We start from the raw sequence: 8,836 nt of genomic DNA, 5'->3' as shown, positions 1-8,836 counted from the left end.
AAAAAAAACATGCTGTATAAGAATTAGTTAGAACCCAAATGTCTGTGAAAAGACAGACATTTTATAGGTTACTAAAGGAATGCTGATTTTTCCCCCTCTGATCTCTCTGGTGCCTCTGCAAATGGGCTGGACCTAACGAGGACCATCTTTCTCATAACATATCAAACATCCACCCTGACACCCTGCCAAAAATACCACACCAAAAATGGCTCTTTTCATAGTACCCCAGCCTTTCTTTTCTAGATGGATGTTATAATAAAGATATTCTTCCAATTATTTCAGACCCTTAAAAGAGAAAAGAAGATACAGTTTCAGTTCAATTCTGAAAAGGAGTAAAGCTGTCAGGGAAGCTATTTTTGAAGAGGTTGGCCATTTCTAGTAAAGATTCTTGGAAGAAAACTTTTCTCTCCTATTTAAAAATATATATATATACACAAGAGGCCCGGTGCACGAAATTCGTGCATGGGGGAGGGGGGTGTCCCTCAGCTCAGCCTGCACCCTCTCCAATCTGGGACCCCTCGAGGGATGTCCGACTGCCCGACCCTGGTAGGATCGGGCCTAAACGGGCAGTCGGACATCCCTCTCACAATCCAGGACTCCTGGCTCCCAACTGCTCACCTGCCTGCCTTCCTGATTGCCCATAACTGCTTCTGCCTGTCAGCCTGATCACCCCCTAACTACTCCCCTGACAGCCTGATTGATGCCTAACTGCTCCCCTGCCAGCCTTATTGCCCCTAACTGCCCTCCCTTGCAGGCCTGGTACCCCCCAACTCCCCTCCCCTGCAGGCCTGGGTCCCCCCCCCCCAACTGCCCTTCCCTGTAGGCCCGGTCGCCCCCAACTTCCCTCCTCTGCCGGCCTGGTCACCCCTAACTGCCCTCCCTTGCAGGCTTGATCACCCCCAACTTCCCTCCTTTGCAGGCCTGGTCCCTCCTAACTGCCCTCCCCTGCTGGCCAGATCATCCACAACTGCCCTCCTTTGCAGTCCTGGTCCCTCCCAACTGCTCTCCCCTGCTGGCCATCTTGTGTCGGCCATCTTGTGTCCACATGGGGGCAGCCATCTTGTGTGTTGGAGTGATGGTCAATTTACATATTACTCTTTTATTAGATAGGATAGAGGCCTGGTGCACTGGTGGGGGCTGGCTGGTTTGCCCTGGAGGGTGTCTCAGATCAGGGTGGGGGTTCCCTTGGGGCATGGGGTGGCCTGGGTGAGGGGCCTGTGCTGGTTTGCAGGCTGACCATGCTCCCCAGTGACCCAAGTGGAGGCCCTGGTATCTGGGATTTATTTATCTTCTATAATTGAAACTTTTTTTTTAAAAAATATATTTTATTGATATTTTACAGAGAGGAAAGGAGAGGGATAGAAAGCTAGAAACATCAATGAGAGAGAAACATTGATCAGCTGCCTCCTGCACACCTCCCACTGGGGATGTGCCCGCAACCAAGGTACATGCCCTTGACCAGAATCGAACCCGGGACCCTTCAGTCCGCAGGCCGATGCTCTATCCACTGAACCAAACTGGTTTCGGCTATAATTGAAACTTTGTAGCCTTGGGTGGAGGCCTAGGCTGGCCAGGGTGTACGGAAAGCTTGGCTTCCTCCATCACCGGGGAGACCCAAGCCTCCTGCTCTCTCTGTGGCCACAGCCATCTTGGTTGGGTTAATTTGCATACTTGCTCCTGATTGGTTGGTGGGTGTGGCTTGTGGGTGTAGTGGAGGTAAAGTCAATTTGCATATTACTCTTTTATTAGATAGGAGTAGAGGTAAGGTAGAAGGTTTACACCCTTATATCATAGTAGTGGTGGGGTGGAAGAAATATAGTGGAAGTTTGTGAAGTCATTTCAAATTTTGAAGTACTCAGACAAAAGACACAAGTAAATACAGGAATATTGAACTCAGTTTTTCAGTGGCATCAAAACTCCTTGTAACATTTCTTCAGAGGACTGTTGGAGGGACTAAGTATTAATTCCTTCCTACTTTTTCTCTCCAGAAGAGACAACCTCTGCTCTTCCTCTTAGGCTTCTCATAAGGATCTATGCAAATGCCTACCACCTATCTACAGTGAGTGAAAGATCATTGGTGACAGACAAAGTTGAATCTGCGGAATGTGCTGCGGAATGGTCACTGCTGTCCTGTCTGCCTTCCTTTTGCATGTAAAGTGAAAGTCAGTGTGTCCACATTCAGCATAGAGAGACTCCTCTCCTGGGGCAATTTTGTCTGGATAGAAACCCCCTTAAGTAAGAGCAATGCAGTGGTAACTGAATTACAGAGAGTTTAGGTTTTTCCAAAATTGAATCCAAAAATGAAGAAGTAGTAAGGGGGCTAACTTAGTAGGCTACTGCAACAGAGACTATCTCTGAAGTATAAGAACACTCATGTTTTGACATATACTAGTAACTGACTTTCATGATTTTAATGGATATTAAAAAGAAACAATAGGTCCCAAAGGGAGTCACTTGTGCTAATTCCCATGTCAGCAAACCAAGACTTAATATGGAACCTAATTGCAATTTCAGCCTCTCCCAGGAATGTAATCTTAACTGGTTGGTTGGGAATTTCCAGGTCATCAGCCTAATAGACCCCTTTGTCCCCCAAAGGGAGGTGACCTTGTCAGAAATAATCATGTGTTTGTTTGTTTTTTATTATTGTTTATGACTTTCCTGACCCACCCCCGCTCTGCTTTTAAAACCCTGTCATTTTCTTTACTTTGAAGCTCCATTCTATTCTACTTGCTAGATGGGATGCTTCCTGACTCATGACTAGTTGAGTGAAACAAATTTGATCATTAAATTTCCTCAGTTGAATTTACTTTTTGTGAACATGGGCAATTTGGTTTTTCTCTCTCAATAGATCCACAACAGAATCTGACAACCTTTCCTCTGGAGGAGAGTTAATTCACATTGGACAGTTTAATTTATGTGATAGTTGGTGGTCAGAACCAAAGACAGTAGTTCTCAGGTTCTATTCTGGCTACCACTACTACATGATCAGTATTCAGGAAGAGATGAAATCTGTTTACTTAGAGAGAACTATTTTCTGAAAGGAGTCAATATCAATCCCTTGCACCTACAAAGGGTTGCCTTGGAAATTATTAAAAGTTTCCTGAGTGAGCATTAAGGGTTCTCTGTTTGAAGTTTTTGTCATTTATTTAGTCAACTATATCGCTCTTTGTTATGAAGATATCGCTTGTTTGTTGTGTGTTCCTGACCTTTGGTCTTATTTAGCATTTACACTGCACTTCTATTTAACAAAGGTATGCTGCTAGTTATTTCTCACAGCAACCAGTGGGACAGAACAGCATTATTGTAGTTATTTCATAGAAGAACAAACTCAAGCAGGCATGGAAGCAAGGCAATTTTTAATTGCTACCTTTAGAATTAAGGAATGTACTTCAAAGGTTCAGTGTTTCACCAGGTGAGCCAATAAAAATGTTTTGAAAAATAAATTAGGGATTCAGATGTACTTTTTATCTCAACTCACTTAAGATTTTGGGTGTTGCCTTTTCATATGATAAACATTGAGGTGTGTTTGGAATGGCAGGAGTAAAACAAACAAACAAAAATAAAGCCTACTTTGGTAATTCCTTGTCATAATGGTTGTTTCCTTGTGTGAAAAAAAATGTCCTTTGTTTGGAAGTGAGGTTGCTATCCCCATTTGTTGACCATCACTGCTGACCAGGCTCATTAGGTATGCCATGCATTAGTGGAAATCTCACAAATCCCTGTTGATATTGCATAGAACCTCAATAGCTTTCCTAAGTGTTTATGGTCTGATATCTTCCATATATATTTTTGGCTGGCAGCATTGAACTAAAATTCTCTGATGAGATCACACACAGCAAGGCCAGAGCTCCCAATCTCATCTGCCTGAACCTGTTTATCTCTTGAAAACATATAACCCCACGGATTCCCTGCCTTCTCTTCTCTGATGTGACCATAAGCAATCTCTCCATAGTTCTCTCTTCCATACTCATGCAGCATATAGACAGGATGGTGAAACCTAATTGCACAGCAGAAATCCAATAGGGGGACAAATTTCTTCTATCAAGGATTTTTCAAATTTTCCAGTTCTCTTAATAATTCCTTCTTGGTTTTCTAGATAAACAATAGCGTGACTGATGCTTATCTCTCTCTGCTTGTTGATGGCATGCACACCAATTTGCCCTTGTTGCCCTGGAATCTCCCAAAGAATTACATTTTGTTCCATTCTGTTTTTGTAAATTTAGTAACTTTTTCTCAACTCTTCAGTAGCTTGCAGAGCTGGGTTTTGTGAGTGAGGCAATGTTAAGAAAGAACTGTGTTAACAGTCCTTCACTCTCTTGTTAGATATAAATAAGACACTGTCAGTATCATCACAGCATGCCCCAACTAATGGGGAAGACAGGGCATATACCCTGGAGGGTTATAAATGAAATATGATGACATACCAAAGAGAGGATAATTAGTTATGGAGGAGTTAGTCAGGCAAGCAGCATGGAGAAGAGATATTTGTATCATGCAGTCAAGAATGAACAAAATTGAAAACAAACAAACGCACACACAAAAAAGCAGTAACTCCATAGTTCTCTCTCTAGAGAACACTCTTAAAAATATGCCAATTTTTAACCTTTTCTACTATCAAAGCAAAAATGTTCACCAGACAAATTTAAATAGGCTAAGGTGATTTTATTCAGTACTACTACAATAAAGGAGAGAATGAATTCAACTTCTCTGAAACAAAGGATGGGATGTGTTTTTTCTACCTGTGTGAGTTAATAGAAAGTACTAGAAGGTAGTAAGGGGAGAGGGGATTGATCAGTGGGGTGTGTTTAGCACTCTGAGTTATTCCTAATTTTGTGTGTATTTTTCCCTGTGATTAGGACACCTGAGTTTGCTCACTGGTGCCTGTCCAATGTTAGTCTCTATTTGAGCCCTATCCTAAATTAGCTCATACCTGCTCACAAAGATGGGGAGATAGTGTTGCTATCTCCTTCAAAGTTTACATTTCAGTAAATGGTCTCAGGTCCTGGAGAAAGACATTTCCTACATTGTAAAACTGGCAGGAGGCAGAAAGAAAACTTATACATACATCTGAAAGGAGCAGAGAAAGCATTTACAATTACAAGTTTTCTAAAGTCAATGCTTTAAAAGGGAAATCAGGGGCCTGGAGTCAGGAAGAAACCTGGAAACCGTTAGTCAAACTAAGTAGAACGTTAAGACCATCTTAGTCACCACTGTTTAGAGAGCCAGAGATGATGAATGTTGGCCAATAGATTAAACTATAAAGGGGCGAGTGGAGCATACTGTGATCATCAGCTTTGCAGAAAACAAAGAAATAGCCTATGGGGATTTCTACATTTTTATGTTAAGGGCAAGGCCAAAGTAACAGTGTTCCATGGGGTTCATGGCTCAATAGCTTGCCATATTTACTAGTATTCAAAGAAATGGACAATGCCTCATGCTTTGCAGCAGTTGAAAATCATAGTTACAGAATCAGACTGACTTTAGTTAAAATATTGTCCTTAAAATTAATTTACTATAAAATTTAGAAAATGTGCTTAATGTTTCTACTATAAATAATTATACCTATCTCATTAATGTATTGAAAAAACTAAAAAAATATGCCCTAAGGAACATTTTTCATACAGTGCTTGCTTGGCATCTGAGGAATGCTCAACAAGGGGCAGGTACTTTATGAGTTACCTAAATGAGGTGCCAGCCCCTAATTGGGCTATTGCCTAAAGTTATTCTCATTCCTTCATCCCAAACCCAGCAAATAAGCACACTGTATTTAGTCCTGTTCTTGAGGGAAAGATATAGCTATCACTTTGATCACATCATGGTACTTGCTATTGTTATTATTTTATACTTTAAGTTCACATGTGAATTATAAAATTATCACAGGAGGAAATAACCTTAAATAGAATTACTCCAAGAATTAAAAGTAGTTTTTTTATTTTTCTTTTTCTTTGGAATGTTCTATGATTCCTTTAGCTTTAAAAAAAAATGTTATTTGAATAGTTATTTTTACCAAAGCTTTACATGTCCTTATTACTTTACCACTGTGAATCTTTAGGGAAGTTGTGTGTTACATAAGCATTAAAGACTTAAGTGAAACTCAGTAAAGAACACAGTTAAACTCATCCCTTGCACGGGGTGGGGAGGTTGTAGGGGACCCTAAACTTCCTCAGGCCACCAACAGAAGAGAATTTTCTTCATAACATAGAGTCCTGCCACTATATGAACCTTTTCTAAATTAAGAAAGGATCCTCTGGATTTCCATCTTGCCTGAAGTGTTAAGCTTCCTGCATGACTACTGATTGCCTCAGCAAGAAAGATGTCAAATAACCTCTCAGCCCAGAAAGTAGAGTTGAAGCCCTCGGTCAATTACTGAAAATGCAACATCAACTAGAGCACGAGTACAAATATGATCTGAATGCAGTGACTAAAATTATGTTTTTATTTAATTGATTCTCATAGAGCAAGAAAACAATTATTTTATAAACACTTACTATGCTCTCAGTTCTTTTTAAAGTGCTTATATAATATTGCCAAAGAGAAAGATTGACATTTGCTATAGACTGAATATGTATGTCCCCCTGATCTGTTTATATGTTGAAATCCTTACCCCTAATGCATTAGGAGGTAAGACTTTGGGAGGTGGTGAGATCATGAGGGTGGATATAGTTCCCTTATTAAAGAGACCACAGATAGCTCCCTTGTGCCTTCTGCTTTGTAGATAAAGCAAAAGATGGTCATCTTCCAGAAAGTAAGCCCTCACTAAATGCTGTATCTGCTAGTGCCTTCATCTTGAACTTCCCAACATCCAAAACTATGAGAATTCATTTTTGCTGTTTATAATCCACAGTATATGGTACTTTTGTTCTAGCAGGCCAAAAGGACTAAGACAGTATTATTGTTACCATTTTTAAAGATGAGGAAGGACATTTCTAAGATTAATATGAGATGGGAGGAAATTTGCTTCCACACCTCTGAAAGTTTCCAACAAATGTTAAGAAGGAAGAAAGAATAGAAAACAGGTCAGTAAATCTACAACTCAGGGAAGGAGTGCTTTTGGAAAAGGGACAACATATGTATTGTATATATGAGTAACATGTTTCAAATCAAAAGAATCTATGAAGGAAAAATTGTCTTCTCTTGAAGACAAATTGTCAATTTGTTGATGGTCAAGGCAGATACACTTTTATTTAATGGTCCTGTCAACTAGATTTAAATTAATGATTTTAACAGATGTTTTCCTCCTCTGTGGTTCAAAAAGAAAAATAAATCACCTTTTTTTCTTAGAGACATTCAGCAAAATATCAATTAGCTGCCACAAGTAACATGGATTTTGCTTACAGTTCTCTGATACTCAAAATTTGAGCTCCTTTGTGCTCTGGGTAGTGCAGCCAGCAGATTGGAGGTCATAACCATGCCACAAAATGAATATACTGAGTTACACTACAAGCACTATGGCTATCATTTGGATTCCCATGAGAAAAAGAGAAAGAAGGATGGTCAAGAGGCTCATGAATATCCAAAAAAGGCAAAAAGATGTTTGGTCTAAAAGCTAAGCTCAACCATAAACAGTTCCATGCTGAGAAAATACAAATGAAAAAGACAATCCACGTGCATAAAAGAAAAAGACCAAATGAAAGGATAACGAAGAATCCACAAGGAACAGCACCTGCTGTCTTCTGGACAGAGAGGGACAGTCCTGAGCCAAATGATTAAACAAAAACAAAAAGAGAAAGTGGGAAACTGGGGGATTCCCTCTGCCCAAAGTTCCTGCCCAGGGAGAAACAAGTATTAAAAGTTATTTGAACAGAAAAGAGAAAGAAGAAAGTGTGGAAGAGAATGGTTACTAAAGTATGCTTTGTTGGAGATCGCTTTACTCAAAAAACACCTAAGTATGAAACATTCATTAGGCCAATGGGCTTACATACATTTCAAGAAGGTTCATGTGAAACATCCTGATCTGAAGGCCACCTTTTGCCTGCCAATGCTTGGTGTAAACAATAATCCCTCATCCCACCTTATACAACTTTGGGTATTATTATCAAAGGCACTGTCATCAAAGTGAACTTGAACAAGTTGGGCCTTGTGACACAGGGAGGCAAGGTTTAAACAAAATATGCCCAGGTTGCTAACAATCTTAAAAATAATGGATGCATTAATGTAGTCTGTTGTTTTGACAGCAGTTTCATATAACCAGGAAAACTTCTTTACTGTGATGTTTCCAAGTACTGTCACACAGCTTACATGTCAGCAGTCATCAAGAGACTATTTATTTCGTTGTAAAGAACATTAAAATGACTCAGTTTAAAAATATATATCAATTAAAAATATAGATGAAAATAAGTTGGAATGTAGGTAGAAAGTAAATATTCCAAGTTACTCACTATTACTAATTAATCAAAAATAAATGTCTCTCTATAAGTTAAAGTAATAACAATAAAACACTTCCAAATGCTTTAGATAAAAAACTAAATAATCATACAATTCATTTGATTATATATCTAAGTCTAGAGATATTAAAATTTGTTATTTCTTGTTATTGACAAACACTTTAGAATTAAAAAAAGCTGAACCTAAGTAAGGCACAAAAGACTTGCTACATACATGTTATCAGAGTGGAAAAATCTCAAGTATAAAAGCCTTTATATTTGAGATTCCCTGTGCAATTCATAAAATATGCCCCAGGTAATCATCCAGTCTAGACGGAGCTCCAACAAGGAGAATATGTCCATGAAACTTGTCACCACCAAGAACTCTTGCAGCTGTGAAACTTGCAAAGGGAGAATTATAATCATGTAGCCTACTGGCAATTTAACCTAGAATTACTGAAAATATAAACATG

The 8,836-nt window shown here is 39.4% G+C and overlaps 1 pseudogene across 1 annotated transcript; it reads left to right on the top strand.

The window, feature by feature from the left end:
* The first annotated feature begins 7,408 nt into the window (after nucleotides 1-7,408).
* Nucleotides 7,409-8,103, top strand: LOC308243675 (ribosome biogenesis protein NSA2 homolog; annotated as a pseudogene). Its single transcript has one exon. The product of its transcript is annotated as a ribosome biogenesis protein NSA2 homolog (transcript).
* Nucleotides 8,104-8,836: the final 733 nt, after the last annotated feature.

Source organism: Plecotus auritus, assembly GCF_963455305.1.
Source record: "Plecotus auritus genome assembly, chromosome: 3".
Lineage (NCBI taxonomy): Eukaryota > Metazoa > Chordata > Mammalia > Chiroptera > Vespertilionidae > Plecotus > Plecotus auritus.
Note: the sequence above shows the minus strand (reverse complement) of the source record. Positions and strands in the feature narration are given on the sequence as shown.